The following is a 17,247-nucleotide window of genomic DNA, read 5'->3' on the forward strand; positions in this document are numbered from 1 at the left end:
GATCACACTGTTCCTGATTCCCATGTTCAGAGGGTGGCCCACATGGCTAGCTGGCGACTTTCCTCACAGACTCTGAACCAGCTGCTGACAGGTCTTCTGTCCACCCGGCCCCACCCGGCCAGCCCTCGTCCCGGCTCTTCCACTGACCCCCCGAGACCCCGGCTCTACCTGTGGGAGGTGATGACGATGGCCTTGCCCGACTCTCGGGCCCGTGCCACAGTGTCCCAGAGCAGGCGCCGGGCCACGGGGTCCATGCCAGTGGATGGCTCGTCCAGGAAGATGACCGAAGGCTCTCCAAGCAGGGCGATGCCTGTGCTCAGCTTCCACTTGTTGCCACCGCTGGGAGCAGGGGGGGGGAAGGTTGGGGTGAAAGGCAATCAATAATCAGCAATAGCCCAGCCCCCCTACACACACACACACACACACACACACACACACACACACACAAACAGGCTTTCTGTTCTCTGTTGAGGAAGTGTCCCACAGCTCCTCAGCGGGGCTCTAGTAACATGCCCACCACCCTCCTATGAGGTTGCATTGTGACTTGACTGTCCACTCAGTGTATAGATCATGGCCCCAGACACAGGGGTCAGTCCAGGATGGGAACGTGGTCCCTGAGTCGTCTTTGAGGGTCTCTATGGTGTTGGGGGTGTAAGGACAGAGGGCCATTTTAGCTAGCTTTTCTTGAATGAACACATAGCATTTACAGTGTGTGTGGGGCTGTTCTAAACTTTGCAAGTGTTAACTTATTTAATCTTGAAAAGATGCGAGGAAGTACAAAAACCTGCCTGAAACCAAAGCCAACAGGGAGGGAAGAGCCAAGGTTAGCAATCGCCTGCTGCCTGGGCATCTCTGACTTCCTGGTCCTAGGAGTGGGATACTGCCAGGGAGTCCTGGGACTGGCCCTGCTGTGTAAGCTAACGAGACTGGCCCTTCCTATCAGTGGCGCAGAGGACAGAGGAAGACCCCCAGCCTCTCAGCCAGACATCAGCAGTTCAGATGCCCCAGACGCAGCGAGATAAGGTAACGTGTGCTTGAAACGCGAGCCTACCAAAAATCCAAGGCCCTTTGCGACGCGCAGGACAATAACACCTGTGATGCTACCTGCTTGTCCTTAGCCCCCTACCTGCCCGGGGTCGAGCGGAAGCAGTGCCTCTGGGCAGCACAGGCCACGGACTCGTTCGTCCACAGGAGGGGGCCACCTCCTGCAAATCCGCACAGTGACACGTGGACTGCGCAGTGACCCCAAACCCAGAGCTGATGGCCGCGGCCTGCACTGAGGAATGCCAGGGCACCTCTCATCGGTGAAGGTGGAAAGTCTCACCTGTAAGTCTTCACCAGCTTGTCCGCGTACGCATACGTGGGTAAGCTGTCAAGAATCTGCTCCACACAGGCGCCGATGTGGCTCTCGGGGATGCCCTGGATCTGGGCGTACACCACCAGCGTCTCCCGGCCCGTCATGTGGTTGAACAGGGCGTCAAACTGGGGGCAGTAGCCTACCCACTGCCGCACCTGGGGTTGGAATGCAGCCCAAGAGGGAGGCACATCGGAAGGAAAGCCGCCAGCCGCGTCCAGGCCTGGACCCCTGGCCCTGGCACGGCCCCCGCCCAGGCTCCTGCTCTGCCTTGTGTGTTCGCCATGTGGACGGACGTGTGCCACGTGGGGGGAGGGAGGGGGTGGGACGACAGTGGCGTTAGGGAGCCCGGATGTAGCGCTCGCTGCCGCTGTCTGTGCGCGGGCACACGCAGGGCCCTTCTGCCTGTCTGGCGTGAAGCCTCAGTGCCCAGCACCTACCTGCCCAACCGAGCCAACCCAACTGAGCCACCCGGGCACCCCTCAACATTGTATCTTAAAGATTTTTCTCAGTCGAAAAATACAGGTCTACTCCGATTCAGTTTAACTGCTACTTAATCGTTCGGGAAAGGCTTCTAGATTTTATTTAGCTGCTTATAAAAAACCCAGGCACACGTGAATTATTTTCAAGTTTTTGCCTTTATAAACTTACAGTGAACTGCCCTGGTTTGTGCCCCTGGTCAGGGGCTTCCCTGGAGTAGATGATGAAAGTGGTAGAATGCCATTCTTGAGAAATAACCAATGCTCTTCTTCCCACCCGTCTCCCCACTGAAGCGAAGGGCTGCTCTGGGTGCCCCTGGCAGGGGTGGGGCACCCTGCTCTGATGGCGCAGACAGGAAAACCACCTGGATGGAGTGAACGAGGGGAGAACGCACCCGGAACATCACACAGCGGAGGGTGGGGCTTCCCCTGAAGACACCTGCCACCAGGAGCAACGTGCCCGCAGGAAAAACAGACTTGAACCAAGATGCGTCAAGCATCTCACTACAAGATACGAAGGTTTCTGGTAGGTCACCTTCATCGGGTGATTTTAACCTGATTTTATTCCTATTTCTAGTTTGCTGAAAATTGTTTTAGAGTCATGAGCAGGATGGAGGGTTGCTTTTGTTTTTTGTTTTTTGTTTTTTTTTTTTTAATTTTTAAAGATTTTGTTTGCGAAAAGGGGAGAGGAGGAACAGAGGGAGAGGGAGAAGCGGGTTCCCCCCTGAGCAGAGAGCCCGACGTGGGGCTCTATCCCAGGACCCTGAGATCACAACCTGAGCCAAAGGCAGATGCTTAATCAACCGAGCCATCCAGGTGTCCCAAGAAGGCACAGATCTTGACCTTTATTTCAGTTCACCTCTGGTTTGGGTCTATACAGATTTTCTATCTCTTGAAACAGTTTTAGGGTAGAAGGCTTGAAAACGTAACGTGATTTAAAGAAAATGAAGGAATGTGATGTTCTTGCACACATGAGCCCACAGTACACCGGGGCTTGGCTGGGGCGGCCACAGAGCCCTGTTCAGCACTCGGTGGTGCCGTGGGCCAAGGACAACCCCTCAGTGGAGCCACATAATTCTGAGGCAGTGAGTGGGGCTCATGGAAACACGTGTCACAGCCGTGGCTTAGAACACCAGCGCATCCTGGTAAAAATATATCTTAGATATATTAAGAATGCTTGAAAGGACTTGTCCATCTAAAGGGCGGTGAGCAGCCGGCTCACATGGCGGGGAGAGCAAGGAGTTTGCTGACGAGATGAATCCATGCAAGATTTCCAGGAGAAAGTGGAGGGATGGAGAGGCAGGCTTAACCAGACTTAAAACCCACATTTCTAACGGCGAGGTCACACTGTGCCAGGAGGTGATGTGCAGAAGGGTTGTGTGGAGACTGAAATCCGATTTCCTGGCAGATGTCATTTGATTTTAATTAACACAAAGAGATGTAACATTTCTAGTCACCTGAGTTTATGGAACACGTTCGTTCTTCCTTCTGCATGAGCTTCAGGAAGGTCTGTGGGCTGGAGGGCTGGTGACAGTAAGACCAGGCTTGGAGGGGCACCTGGGTGGCTCAGTCGTTAAGCGTCTGCCTTCAGCTCAGGTCATGATCCCAGGGTCCTGGGATCGAGCTCCGCATCGGGCTCCCTGCTCAGCGGAGAGCCTGCTTCTCCCTCTCCCACTGCCTCTGCTTGTGTTCCCTCTCTCACTGTGACTCTCTCTGTCAAATAAATAAAATCTTTAAAAAAAAAAAAAAAAAAAGACCAGGCTTGGGATTTGCCGAGGACCAGCTGCTGCCCCTTCTCCTCTCCCTTCCTTTCTTCATTTGTTTCTTTGTTTCTCACCCCCCCTTTTAAAAAAAATTTTATTTATTTGAGATCGAAAAAGAGAGAATGTGTGCACGAGTTGGGGGAGGGAGAGAATCCCAAGCTGACTTGGTGCTGAGTGCACAGCCTGATGTGGAGCTTGATCCCTCAACGTTGAGATCATGACTGGAGCCAAAACCAAGAGTTGGATGCTTAACTGAGCCACTTAGGTGCCCCTGTTCCTTGCCTTTTATAGCAGCTTTATTGAGACACACAATTCACATACCATGGAATTCACCCGTTCACCACATTCACCCATTGAATGTGTACAATTCCGTGGTTTTTAGCATATTCAGAGGGGTGCATTTATCATCACAAATTGATGATTTAGAACATTTCATCTCCCCCAAAGAAACCCCATATCCATTAGCACTCACTCCCCATTGCTTCTAATACCCTCAGCCCCTGACACCACTAATCTACTTACTGTCTGTATATTTGCTCGGTCTGACATTTGACATAAGGCAAATCATATAATATATGGCCTTTTAAAAATTTTGTTTTTAAAGATTTATTTATTTTAGAGAGAGAGAGCAGGAGAGCAAGAGCAAGTGGGGCAGAGGGAGAGAATCCCAAGCAGACTCCCTGCTGAGCAGGGGGCCCGATGTGGGGCTTGATCCCAGGACCCTGAGATCATGACCTGAGCCGAAGGCAGACGCTTCATCAACTGAGCCACCCAGGCATACCTTAAATAAATTTTTTTAAAAATTTAAAAGGGGTGCCTGGGTGACTCAGTTGAGCATCTGACCCTTGGTTTCGGCTCAGGTCGTCATCTCAGGGTTGTGGGATCGAGTCCCACATCAGGCTCCATGCTCAGTGGGGAATCTGCTTCTCCCTCTCCCTCTGCCCCTCCCCCTGTTCACGCTCTCTCTTTTTCTCTCTCTCTCAAATAAATAAATAAAATCTTTTTAAGAAACTTATTTAAGTAACGTCTACACCCAACATGGGGCTTGAATTCCCGACCCCAAGATCAGGAGCACATGCCCCTCCCACTGAGCCAGCCAGGCGCCCCTGATACATGGCCTTCCGTAAGTGGCTTCTGTCACTGAGCATCAAGTGTTGCAGCAGGCGTCCGTGCTTCCTTCCTTTATGTGGCTGAATGGTACTCCATTGTATGGACAGACCATGTTTTGCATATCCACTCATCCGCTGACCGACACCGGAGTTGTGAATCCCGTTGCTGTGAACGTCCCTGTACAAGCTGCTGTGTGGACGTAGGTTTTCACTTCTCTTGGGCACACACTGGTGAGCAGACTCGCCAGGCCGTGTGCTAACTGGATGTTTCAGCTGATGAGTATCTCCCTGACAGTCTTTCCACTGGGATCTTTAGTCCGTTTCTGCTGAATGAACTCACTGATGTATCGGGATTTCCGAGCACCAGCTTCTTCAGGGCTGCGTGTCCCGTGTGCTCTGGGCTCCCCCTGCGTGTGCCTGCTTGTCCCTGGTCATGTGATTGTTCTTGTTTTCCTCCTGTCCCCTGTACTGGCTTATTGTCCCCCCTGCAGCCATCACCGTCCTCTACCGTCACTGTGTACGTATTTTGAACTTCAGAAGACGTTATTATTCTTATAGCTTCGTTTAATCAAAACTCATACATTTCTCTTTTTTTTTTTTTAAATCACTTTTCAATCTTTTCTGTGTCTTTGAACTTCCTTCAGGGATCATTTTCCCTCTGCCTAAAGATGGCTCTGTGATTTTTTATTTTTTTGGCACACGTGTGCTGGTGATCAGTTCTGTCAGTGTTTATGTGAAAATGTCTTCTTTTTTTTTTTAAGATTTTATTTATTTGAGAGAGAGAGGGAGCATGAGACGGGGGAGGGTCAGAGGGAGAAGCAGAATCCCCACTGAGCAGGGAGCCTGATGTGGGACTTGATCCTGGGACTCCAGGATCATGACCTGAGCCGAAGGCAGACGGTTAACCGACTGAGCCACCCAGGTGCCCTGAAAATATCTTCTTTTCATACCTTCATTTTACAGCGTGACTTTACTGAGTGTATTATCGTAGGCTGGTTGTTAGCGCCTCCGTCATTTCTGGGATGTCGTCCTGTTGTCTTCTGGGCACTGTCATTTCTGTTAAGATGTCACCTGCCAGTCTGATTGTTGCTCTTCTGAAAGTGGGTCCCTGCAAGATTTTCTTCCTGTGTTTATTTTCCAGCAGTTTTTTTTTTTTTTAGATTTTATTTATTTGAGAGAGAGAGACAGAGATAGTGAGAGAGCACAAGTGGGGAGGAGAGGGAGAAGCAGGCTTCCCACAGAGCAGGGAGCCCGATGCGGGCTCGATCCCAGGACCCTGGGACCATGACCTGAGCCGAAGGCAGACGCTTAACCGACTGAGCCACCCAGGCGCCCTCCAGCAGTTTTATTATAATGTTCCTAGGGATTTATTTCTAGTAATCTCTCCTGCTTAGGGCTGATAGGGATTTGTTTATTTGTAATTCGATGTCTTTCATAAATTTTGGACAAGTCATAGACATTAATTTTTCAAATTCCACTTTGCGTCCTATTTGCATCCTTTCCTTTCGGGACCTCAGTTGTGTGTCTGTGAAACCTTTTCACTGGATCCTTTGTATCAGCTTGTCATATATTGTCACATAACGAGTTACTTCAAAACTTAGCCGTGGTTTGTTCATGATTTCATGGCTTCTGAGGCTCAGCTCATGGATCTGGGGACAGCTTGGCTGGGCGGTCCTGGGCAGGCTCCATCATGAGGTGGCCCTTGGCCTCCCCGCCAAGCCTGCGTCCCTGGAAGCCTGGAGGATCTGCTTCCGAGCTCGCTCACGTAGCTGTGGGCAGGTCTCAGGACTCCCGCGCTGCTTCGCACCACGTGGGCCCCTCCACGGGCTGTGTGAGCACCATCAGGATGTGCAGTTAGCTTCCCCCACCGTGAGGGATATGCGGGAAAGGGTGTACCCCACGCAGAAGCTGTAGTGTCTTCTGTAACCCAGCCTCAGACGTGACATACCATCTCTTGCAAATTTTGCTGCCACCCGGACCAACCCTGGTCCAGCATAGGAGGGCCTGCTCAGGGGGTGCGAGTGCCAGGACAGGGACCCCTCAGGGCGATCTCGAAGGTCTGCCCAATGTTCTTACCTTCTCTTGGATAACTTCTGCCCTTTTGACTCTCCAGGCTTCATTCTTACTTCTTTTGAAGGAGGGCTTTTTCTTTTATGCACATATATCTGGTTAATTTTATTGTGTACCAAGCATTGCATTTGCAAAATTGTTTGTAGTCAAGGACGGTATCGTTTTCCCCTAGAGGTTGACATTGGCTCCCACCAGGTGCCTGGGAGCATTGGTGGCTTAGGGTCTTGTCAGCCCCGTTTCAGGGACTGACATGAGTCCTGGTCCTTTTGTGTCCTTGGATGAGCTTGTCTACATGTGGCTCATTCCTGCACCCAGGGCGCAGCCCTTCGGATTCCTCACTCTAAAAAAGGAGGCACTCACCTCAGCACCTGTCACTTCAGCATGAGGAGCAACCCTGGGCTCCCAGCCACCCTGGCTGGACATGGTTGCCTCCCTGGTCCTCTCCCTGTCCTACCTCCTGCCTCATAAGTCTTCACTATCTTCTCAGGAGGCTCTCTGGAGATGTTTTTAAAATTTGGTCCTGTTGTTATAGTTCTTGCCAGGAAGGGGGTCAGAGTCACACAATTTGCCATTACCAGAAGCCTCCCCCGTAATTTGTACGATAGTAAAAGAGTTAAAATGAGTCATAAGTGTCTCGCGGCCGTGAGAGGCTTATGTTGGCTACGGCTGTTCACCCCAGCTGTGGGCACCAAACACGAAGGGGCTAAAGATTCTGGAACAGGCTTGCGTGGGTTCTTCTGCTTTCTTTCTGAATGCGATCTCCGTCATGGACACTGAAGCTGGTTTGATAAACTTTTGGCGACTAGATGGCTTGTGCTGTGAAGAGTATACCCTCCATTATGCCCTGTGGTTTGGTCTCTCCCTGAGCCTTTCACTTGCTCCACCAGGTGCTGACACCACACCACTGCCCTGTCGCTCTCACCTGCACCGCGTCAGAGCTCCGTGCTGTCAAGGGCCACTGGGCCGGCACAAGCGTTGGCGTCTACTGGGCGTTCATCGAATTGGTGCCAGTAGCTGAGGTGGAGACCCTGTGAAAAGGGTCGGGTTTGAGGAGCTCGTGAGAAGCTCGGGTGTCAACAGGGAGACGTCTGAGCAAGGCTGTCTAGGAGGCACGTGCGCGCGCATACACACACAGGACACACGCACGTGCAACACACACACACACGGGACTGGGGCCGGGCTGCAGACGAGGCTGCGCAGGTGCCCTCAGCGAGCAGAAGACGGGGACAGAGTAACCACTGAGCTCAGGCGGGAGCGGCCCCTGTAGAGCGAGAGAGACAGAAGGCTGGTGTTGCAGCCCTGATGAGCGCCACGGCCTAGCGGGCAGGCGAAGAACACCCTCCGCGGGCGTCTGGGACAGAAGGGTCAGGGTGGGAAGAGCCGGAGGAGAGGGGAAGGCCGCAGCTCACAGGAGGTGGGTCTGTGTTATGAGATGCCCTGCCGAGGGCAAGGAAGGCAAGCCGGGTGTCCCCAGGAACCTCGGCCTGAGCACAGTGGGAACGGCCAGGAGACTGGACCTAGGACCTGGGAGGGTGTGGGAGGGACGTCCAGGGCTGTGAGCACTGGACACGAAAGATCATGGGTGGGGAGTTCAGAGAAGAGGTCTAAGGTAGGGCCGTGGGGCTGGGAGTCATGTATAAACCTGATAGGCGGGGTTTCCAAAGACCAAGCGCACCCCAGGCCTGCGTCACACCGGCAAATGCGTTTCCGCATCCCCTCCTCCCAATAGCTACCCCTTCCCAAGTGCTGCCCCCTCATCCCGGGTCACACCCTACCTCCCTCAGGTGAGAGCGGATGCTGAGGCCCCTGACAAAGGCATCCCCAGAGGTGATGGGCTCTTCCCCAGTCAGCATTTTGAAGATGGACGTTTTCCCGGCTCCGTTGATGCCAAGAAGGCCGAAGCACTCCCCTGCTTGAACAGTGAAGGAGATCTTGTTCACAGCCAGCAGGGGCACCTTCTCCGCATAGACCTGAGATGCCCAAGAAAGAAGGCACGCTGTGAGGAGGCCGAGGGCCGGCAGCCCAGAGCCGCCCCGCATCTGTCACACCATCCTGGGTTAGGTGCCGGCTGCCATCAGGCCCAGGGGCTAGGAGGGGCCAGGCTTCCTTTCCCTCCCAGCAGGGTTAGGGGGGTTTGCTCTCCTCCTTCTGTCCCTGCAACGGAGAGCCTCATTCTCCAGGATTAGCCTCTTCCCTTCAGTTCTCCAAGCAAACAAACTCCCTTGATGTTGCCTGAGTTGTCTGTTGGTTGGTTTGTTTAAACCACCAGTGACTCTAGGGAAACAAAGAATAAGAACTTACAAACTGGGGGAAAATGTTATAGAGGTCCTGGATGTTTGAAGGGTCTCTCCATAAAATTCTGGCTGGAGCTCTGCAGCCGGCTAACCAGGCTTGGTTTGAGCTGTCGGAGCCTCCCCCCACCCCCAACCAGGAACTCCCTGGAAAATTGCCTTCTAGATCCTGGAGGTCAGCCAGTCGTGTCCAACCCCGAGGCTTCCTGCCTCTTGGGGTTCGTGGCTCTGGCCCTCCTGCCTTACACGGGACCCCCGGAGAGGCGCCAGAGGGTTCAGGCCCTAACTCCTGCCCTCAGGCACTTTGAGGGCAAACAGCCTTGGGTGTGATTCGTTCACAGAGGAAAGCTCCCTGCCTGTGCGTCTCCACGGCAGCTCAACCCAGTCGAGTGGGGCCTGGAGAGCCAGCAGGCAGCGCCGGGAGCCCCCTGGCGGCTGCTTCCTTATGAAAGGGACACTGGAAGGTGGTCTTTGCTTTTTCAGGCACGTCTCACTTTACCTTTGACACTTCTCTAAGAACCAGTGGGTTCTCCTCACGCAGCTTTTCCAAGTTAGTCTCCACCACCTTTGCGTCCTGCACCACATCTTGGTCTACGGGCACGGACGCTACGCCGTGCATCGACACCTGCTTTCCAGAGGCAAGGGTGGGAGGTGGGAGTCCCTGCTGGTGCGAGGGCAGGGGGAGGAGGCCGAGGGCGCGCGGGGCTCACGCATACACCACCACCCCTTTCTCAGGGGCAACCAGGGTCCCGCGGACCTGGAAATGTCACTTGGTATTGGCTTTTGAGGAAAATTAAAAGACCTGAAGCCTGGGGCTATCAAGGCAAAACAAACGAATCTTCCGAAGAGCTGACAGAACAGACCCTTCTCCTTCGGGGCTCCTCCTGGCTGGGGGGGGTGGGGAGAGGTGTTCCAGAAAGGTGAGTGGTCTTAGGAAATCCAGGGTCTTGTTCCTACTCAGCTGACCAGGGTCACAGGAGCCAGGCCAGTCCTCTGCGTCCCTGTCCCTCCAGATCTCCCCCCCACCCCCTCCCCCGGCATGGGCTGTCACCCCTCTGCCCTGGGAGTGGATGAGAGGGTCTCCAGGCTCCCTCAGATGCTGACAGTCAAGGCCACTCCCGACCATGGACTGTGGAGCCAGCCTATTGACCCGGGCTTCCAGAGTTACACGCTGACCCCACTCACCACTTGTCGCTTCCTGTTGAAGTCAGAAAACCTGGCTTTCAGCTCCCACAAGACATTGGTTTCAACGAGGAATAGCAGGATGAGGTACACAAACCCCGAGATGACCAGGGCCGTCAGATACTTCCCCGTCCCGAGAGACTCCCAGGCGTAGACGCTCTCCTGGATGGTGTATCCCTCTGCTAACAGGGAAGAAATGTGTTACCAAACTCCGGCTGGCTTCCCAGTCTTTCCTCCTGTAGCAAATGCGGTTGAAAGCACACGTGAGCGTCATCAGTGCTGTTCCCACGTCCCAGCAGGTGGTAAACACGAACAGTATTTTGTTTCTCTTGCTACGACCCACGTTGTACAACTAATGTGTTGAGGTCAAGGACCTCACCCTGTCCTATGACAGTGGTTTGAAAGATATTTACATGTTTGGTTCTTTGATCATTTGTCAGTCACCTGCAGCTTCAGCTGACCAGTCCTGTCGAAACACCTGGGAGCCTCTAGTCCCCTCTCTGTAATCTCATCTGCTTTCACATTTTCCCTTTAAATACATGTATTTGAAAATTATACCATAAATACACACTCATCAGGAAAAAGGGACATGTGAGAGGGACCCCTCCACTCCCCCAAGCTATTGTTAGTGTTTGTGTGTAACCTTTCTACCCTTTCTAGACACGAGCTTTTATGATATAAACGGAATGACACTGCGCATTTTTTCTAATTCGCCAGTTTCATTTAATCTATAACGGACTGTCCCGGGACATACAGATCGGAATAATAAAGGTCTCTGGCAAAGGTAAATTCATGGACGATTATAAAAACTAGTATTGTTAAAAGGTGGGTTTGCAACTCCACTTGTGGTTTTCTCCATGACTGAAGAAACTAATGCAGAAAAGCAATTATTGGTCTATGTTTCTGGATACACAATATGCGATCATTGAAGGGGAGTGGGGACCCACCTGGGAGCAGTTTCTATGTTACCGAAGTCAGGCTGATATAAATTCCAATTAGAATGTGGTAACTTCAGGGTGTTAATGTAATCCCTATGGTAACCACAAAGAAAGTAGCTCCAGAATGTCCACAAAAGGAAACAAGAAAGGACTTAGGCGGTTTCGTGTGAGGTCCCTAGAGGAGCAGAATTCACAGACACGGCGTGGGAGGTGGTGGTGCTGGGGGATGGGGAGTTGGGCTCTCACGGGGACCGTTTTGGTTTTGCAAGATGAAAATGGTTCTGGAGATGGTGGTTCAACAGTGTGATTGTGCTTAATGCGACTGATTAGTATACTCAAAAATGGTTAAAATGGTAAACTTCATATACATTTTACCACAACTTAAAAAAATGAATAATCTAGGGGCGCCTGGGTAGCTCAGGCGGTTGAGCATCCGACTTTGGGTTTTGGCTTAGGTCGTGATCTCGGGATCGTGGGATGGAGCCCCGTGTTGGGCTCCACGCTCAGCGGGGCGTCTGCTTGAGGTTCTCTCCCTCTGACCCTCCCCCTGCTTGCTCTATCTCTTTCTCTCAAAAAAAAATTTTTTTAAAGGTGTTGGAGAGAATGTGGACAAATTGGAACCCTCATACATCACAGGCAAAATGTAAAATGGTGTAGCCTCTGTGGAAAACAGTCTGGTGGTTCCTCGAAAAGCTAAACACAAATTCATTGCTAGGTATGTAGTTGAGAGAACTGAAAATACGTTCACACAAGAACTTGTACATGAATCTCACAGCGGCATTATTCATAACTACCAACAGGTGGGAACATCCTGCACGACCATTACCCGATGAACAAATTGTGGTCCATCCAGACGATGGAATATGATTCAGCCATGACACCCGCTCCAACGTGGATGATCCATGAAAACACGATGCTGAACGAGAGAAGGCGGACACGAAGGACCAGAACAGGCAAGTCCACAGATGGAGAGAGCAGGCTTAGTGGTTGCCAGGGGCTGGGGGAGAGGCAACGGGGGAAAGACTGTGAATGGACCATGCTTCTTTTTGGGGTGATGGAAATGTTCTGGAATTGGATCGTGGTGATGCTCGTACAACCTTGTGAACATACCCAAACCCACTGAGTTGTATCCTGTCAAAGGGAAAATTTCCATGTGCAGTACTCACAAATTTGACTACACTCCCAGTAGTCCAGGTTCCTGGTTTTGCACAACTTCTGCATTCTGTAGCTGTAGTATAAGTTGAAGAGGGCCTTTCCCAGGCAGTGACCTGGCAGCAGTAGGAACGTGCGGTCCAAGGAGTCCGACACCATTGTGTAGCCCATCTCTGCAAAGGGGATAGAAAGTACTGACTCACTTGCAGGCAGAAAAGGGCACAGCCCGTGGCACACGTCACTCTCCTGGGCCCCGGCCCAAAGACCGCGACAGTCATTCAACCTCCATGCCGTACACACTTTCCTTTGGGCCATGCTTCCCGAGCTTGCCATTTCACTTCTATTCCAATGGCTTGTGCAGATGAATCCCAAAGAGCTGTGTTTGGGAAAAACCAGCAAGAGCATGGCTGCCACATGGGATTTGTCTGTGGAAGGGGCAAGCTGAGAGGCGGGAGGGGGATGAGGTTTACCAGGGAGCTGGGCCAGACAGCAGGGTCTGGTGGGCCAGCTGTGGGGGTGTCTGAGCGTCCTCACATGGGAGCTAAGGAGGACACAGTCCCCGCCTAGATCGTTTGTGGGGACAAACCCATCATTTGTAGATGCTCTCCGCCGCCATAGACCTGGAAAGGCCACGAGAATCAGCCAAAGTACTGTGAGACACAAAAGCAAGGTCAGTAAATTTGCTGGTTATGAACTAAATATACAGAAACTGGGGCCTATTAGAGGTTAAGAGAAGCCAATTTTTAGATTCATGTTATATTACAAAGTGAAGAAACGCCAAACGGGGTTGTTTGGCAAGAAATTGAAGCATGTATATTTAAAATATTTTTAAAATGTCTATTTAGAACAAATAAACACAAATGCTCTGCAAAAGAAATATTCTACTGATCAGCTGCTCATAAGAGGATGAATTCGTAGTGCGCTGCATGGGGCACGGGCCAGAAATGGGACTGTGTCCCTGAGCCCTCCCCCGCTGCCCCAGCTGTTGTCTGCTGTCCCTCCGTGCCCCAGCGCGTCCTCACCAGCAGGAAGGAGAAACTGAGGGATGGGGACGGGAGCTCTAATTGTAGACTTTGTGACAACTCACACAACCAGCTCCACGCCCATGGGTGATTCAGGGGAGGGAGCCCGTGGACACGTGACTTACAGATCCTGTGGGGAGAGGCTGAACCAATTACACGAAAGGAACTCTACTCTCAGGACCTGGATTTAGAGCACTACAGCTTTTGGGTACCAACCTGTGAAATTCTCACCAGTGGGGCCACTCCTCATGGAGTTGAACTTGGGATATGAGGTCTCCCAACCAACACGTCCTGGGGCAGGATGCAGAAACGGCCGCAGAGTCATGGCCCAGCTGAGGGGCATGAGGCACAGTTTGGGGCCGCATGCATGAGGTGTGAGCCAGGCCGGAAGGCATGAGGGCCATGGCCCTGGTGACCAGGCCTTGAGCTGTGCCTGAGACCATAACTCAGCAGGACGGCTGGGAAGGTGGCAGATAGGACTGGGACGGAAGCACAGCCAGCCATGCCCTCCTAATTTGCTCTATTTAGAACTCTAGATTTGGAAATCTCATCTGGAGGCTGAGGTGGAGGGGGCAGGGGGTAAGCGCCAGGACACCAGCCTTGCCGCTTCTGCGTGGGTCCAGAGAAAGGCTTAACCATAAACAGACCATGTTCCTGAGCCTGGCCTAGGAACCAACAGTCAGCCGGATGGTGTCTCTGGGCCCTAAGTGGGAAGTGCTTGGAATCTGAGAGGGGCCGCCCCCTTCCCCCAGCTCACCGTAACCAGAATCAAAGAAGGTGTCCATGAGCGACACATCTAATTGAAGAGGCCGATATTCATGGCTCCCGATTATCTTCCTTCCTTCTTTTTCTCTGGATCCTACCCCAAAGCTGCTCAAAGGCCGGGGTGAGGTCACAAACCTTCTGAGTCTCGCCCTCCACCGGAAGGTGGCTGTTGTCCGCCGCACCCGGGGTTGGACCTGCTCCCCTCTGGGTCCCGTGCCTTCTTTGTTGCTTTGCCCCTTCACTTTGCTGGCCCACGTGTCTCCATTGACTTCCCGAGAAAGAGACACGGAGGGTCGCGTTTCCCTTGGTGTGGCTGAACTTGCCTTCATTCCGTGCTTCCGCTCGCTGGACAGTTGAACGGCCCCAGAATTTGTCCCCCAGGAAGCATCTGGCTTTAAGGTCTGGACCCTTCTCCCCTCAGCTTCAGAAGTCTCACGGATCCCTTCAGCCTTGAGCTTGGTTTGTTTGCGACGCCGGGAGATCTTCTTGTTGGTGACTTCCTCAAACTTTCTGTTTGTGGAGCCCTTCTCAGGGGCTGGGGCTGCAGCGCCTGGACCCTCTCCCGGCACCTGCCCACCCCCACCTTCCCTGGTCCTCCTGTCTTTCTGCTCTACTTTCCAAGAGGTTGACAGGCTTCGTCTCCCACCCCTTCTGCTAAGTGTTTTGTGCTGGCAGTCTGCTCTCTCTTGCTCTCAGAGTTGGGGTTTTTTTTCCTTGTAAAATTCTACTGTTTAATAGATGCCGTCTTTTCCGAAATGGTTGTTTTGTGTCCTGCATTTTCCCATGTTTCCTTTTTGGTGGTCTGCTTTACTCTCTGTCTCTTCTGTGGTTGCTGCCTGTCCTTAAGTGTTCGCTGACCCTGCCTGACTATCCACAGAAGCAGAAGAGGCGCCGGGAGGCGATTGCTGGCTCTGTGCACGGGAGAGGGCGACATCTCGGGCAGGGGACCAGGCAGAATGTGTAGGTCTTGTGTGGGAGCAAGTTCAATTCATCCAGAGGAGGGTGTTCTCTGCTTCCTGCAGAGGACGTGAGGGCAGAGACAGACACACACTATTATCAGCCCCACCTTCACTCCCCAGCTTCTGGCTCCCAAGCCTCTCCAGGATTCTGTGGTGCTCATTTAGGTTCTTGCTCAGCCATTTCCCCCTCCAAATGCACCTTGGATGCTTCTTCATCATGAATTCATACACCTTTATTTCCTTTTTTATTATTTTAGTGGCATCTCAGAGAAAGGAGAGCTCAGATTTAGCTTTATAGTCTTGACTCTGTGCTGCCATGACAACAGCATCCGAATGAGGCCCTCGGGGCGAGTGTATAGAGGCCAAAGTGTCCTAACAGTGTCCTTCCTCAGGAGGTGGGGATGGGGTGCACACAGGAACCAGCATGCTTTCCCCCAGACCAGAGCTTTGTGCCTTGTCCCAGCCTCCTTCCCCCATGACTTTTAAGTGGGAGGGGGCCTCCTGCAAAGCGGGAGAAGGGTCTCGGTCCTTGTTGTTGCTGTATAGGAGGGGAGAGAAGAAAGGGCATGAAGTAATCTAAGAAGAAATGGATCCCAGAAAGGTCGAGGGATCCAGAGAGAAGGCCCAGAGATCCATGCTCCCTGGCTTGGTCATTGTCTCTGAGAGAGCTCTGTCCCCATCAGGGCCCTTCAGTGTCCTTGGACTTGTGGGTGCTTGTCTGTCTGGGGTGGGGTTGGGTGGCAGAGGAGAGAGGAAAGGGAGGAATCCTCAGGTTCTTTCTGGAGACAAGGGCAGCATTGCTCAGAGTGATTCCCTGGCCCGTCCACATTGGGATCACCTGGGGTGTGTCTTGACATGCTGACCCATGAATCTCGGATGCACAGTGCAGTTGAGGACTGCAGGGTTAGGGTTCCCTTAGGACATGCCTTTGCTAACCCCTTTCCTCTGTCTGCAGCATGCTTTTTGTTCTGTTCCAATCATAAAATCAAAACGCTGTTGCTTTTCTGATCTGCTCAGATGAAAACAGTTCCATCTCCAAAATTCCATAGTTGGTAAGCATGAGAACTAGGAAGAATGCAGACCGTTAGACCAGTAAAACATGCTCAATCAAGACGGCTAAGAATACACACATGGCCAGTCCTCTAGGAGACAGAATAGCTCCTAAGACGAAGACAGGGAGCTATTCACATATTCTTAGGTAGAGACAACAACAAAAACCCAAATGCCAATTTAAAGGAGGTGGTTGGCATCCAAGTAAATAGAGAAGAGAATCACAGAGGTAGAAATGAGTGTGTATCCAACCCGATGCAGAGAGATGCAGCCCAGACATGATGATGTCAATGTGAACACGCACAGTATGAATGACGGCTCGCTGCCCAGGTGCTCCGACCCTAACTGCACACTCACCAAACAGCCCTCTCCCAACCTTGGCTTATTGATTGACTTACTACTTTTTTTAAAAATGGAGGAATAATTTATTTCAATGAAATGCACGATCGTAAGTGGACCATTTGATGAATTTTGACAAACGTTTATACGCATGTAACCAACACCTCACTCGAGATGCAGAGTATCTCCAGGAGGTTCCCTGGGGTCTCTGTGTAGTCAGCCCCTCTCCCCCAAACTCAGAGGCCACTGCTCTCCTGTCACCAGGATTTGTCCTATCGGCAGGGTCAGATGTCCATCCACGCGGCTGCGCGTGTGTGTGTGCTAAGCGCTTTGTTCCCTGTCTGTTGCTGAGCATAACCCACTGGATGATCATAACCACCACGTCTCTCCGCTCTCCTGGAGATGTATGTTTGGGACACGGTTTGGGACTCTTCAGGAGACAGCTGCTGAGAACAGCCTAACTTTCAGGGGTACGCCTTCCGTGGCTGTGAGTGGAAGAATGAAAGATATGTGTAGATAGGACAGTCCTCACCTTTTTCGCTTGTGACTAAGATGAGAATGAGGGGGCCGATGCTCAAGAAGGTGAGTATGATGATGAGCTTGACAAAAGCGCTGCCTTCGTAGTGAAAGCAGAAGCTGGTCAGGTAGATGAAGGGGATGGTAGCCCAGCTGTAGAGCATGAGCGCCAAGATAAAGGCTGGGACGTTGTCCTCATGCGTAAAAGCTTCTTCCTTGTGGTACAGAAACACCACCTTGGGAAAAAGGGGGGAGAAT

The 17,247-nt window shown here is 52.1% G+C and overlaps 1 protein-coding gene across 1 annotated transcript in view; it reads left to right on the top strand.

Annotated features, from left to right (window-relative positions):
* LOC115942954 (uncharacterized) overlaps nucleotides 1-17,247 on the top strand; it is a 30,160-nt gene that overhangs the window by 4,042 nt on the left and 8,871 nt on the right. The window contains exons 4-7 of the mRNA XM_081818888.1: nucleotides 871-1,023; nucleotides 1,192-2,359; nucleotides 11,778-11,901; nucleotides 11,987-12,139. The gene's annotated coding sequence lies outside the window, so the exon portion shown is untranslated. The remainder of the gene's footprint in view (nucleotides 1-870; nucleotides 1,024-1,191; nucleotides 2,360-11,777; nucleotides 11,902-11,986; nucleotides 12,140-17,247) is intronic.

The sequence above is a fragment of the Leptonychotes weddellii genome, chromosome 5, assembly GCF_054177405.1.
Source record: "Leptonychotes weddellii isolate Sample4059 chromosome 5, ASM5417740v2, whole genome shotgun sequence".
Classification (NCBI taxonomy): Eukaryota; Metazoa; Chordata; class Mammalia; order Carnivora; family Phocidae; genus Leptonychotes; species Leptonychotes weddellii.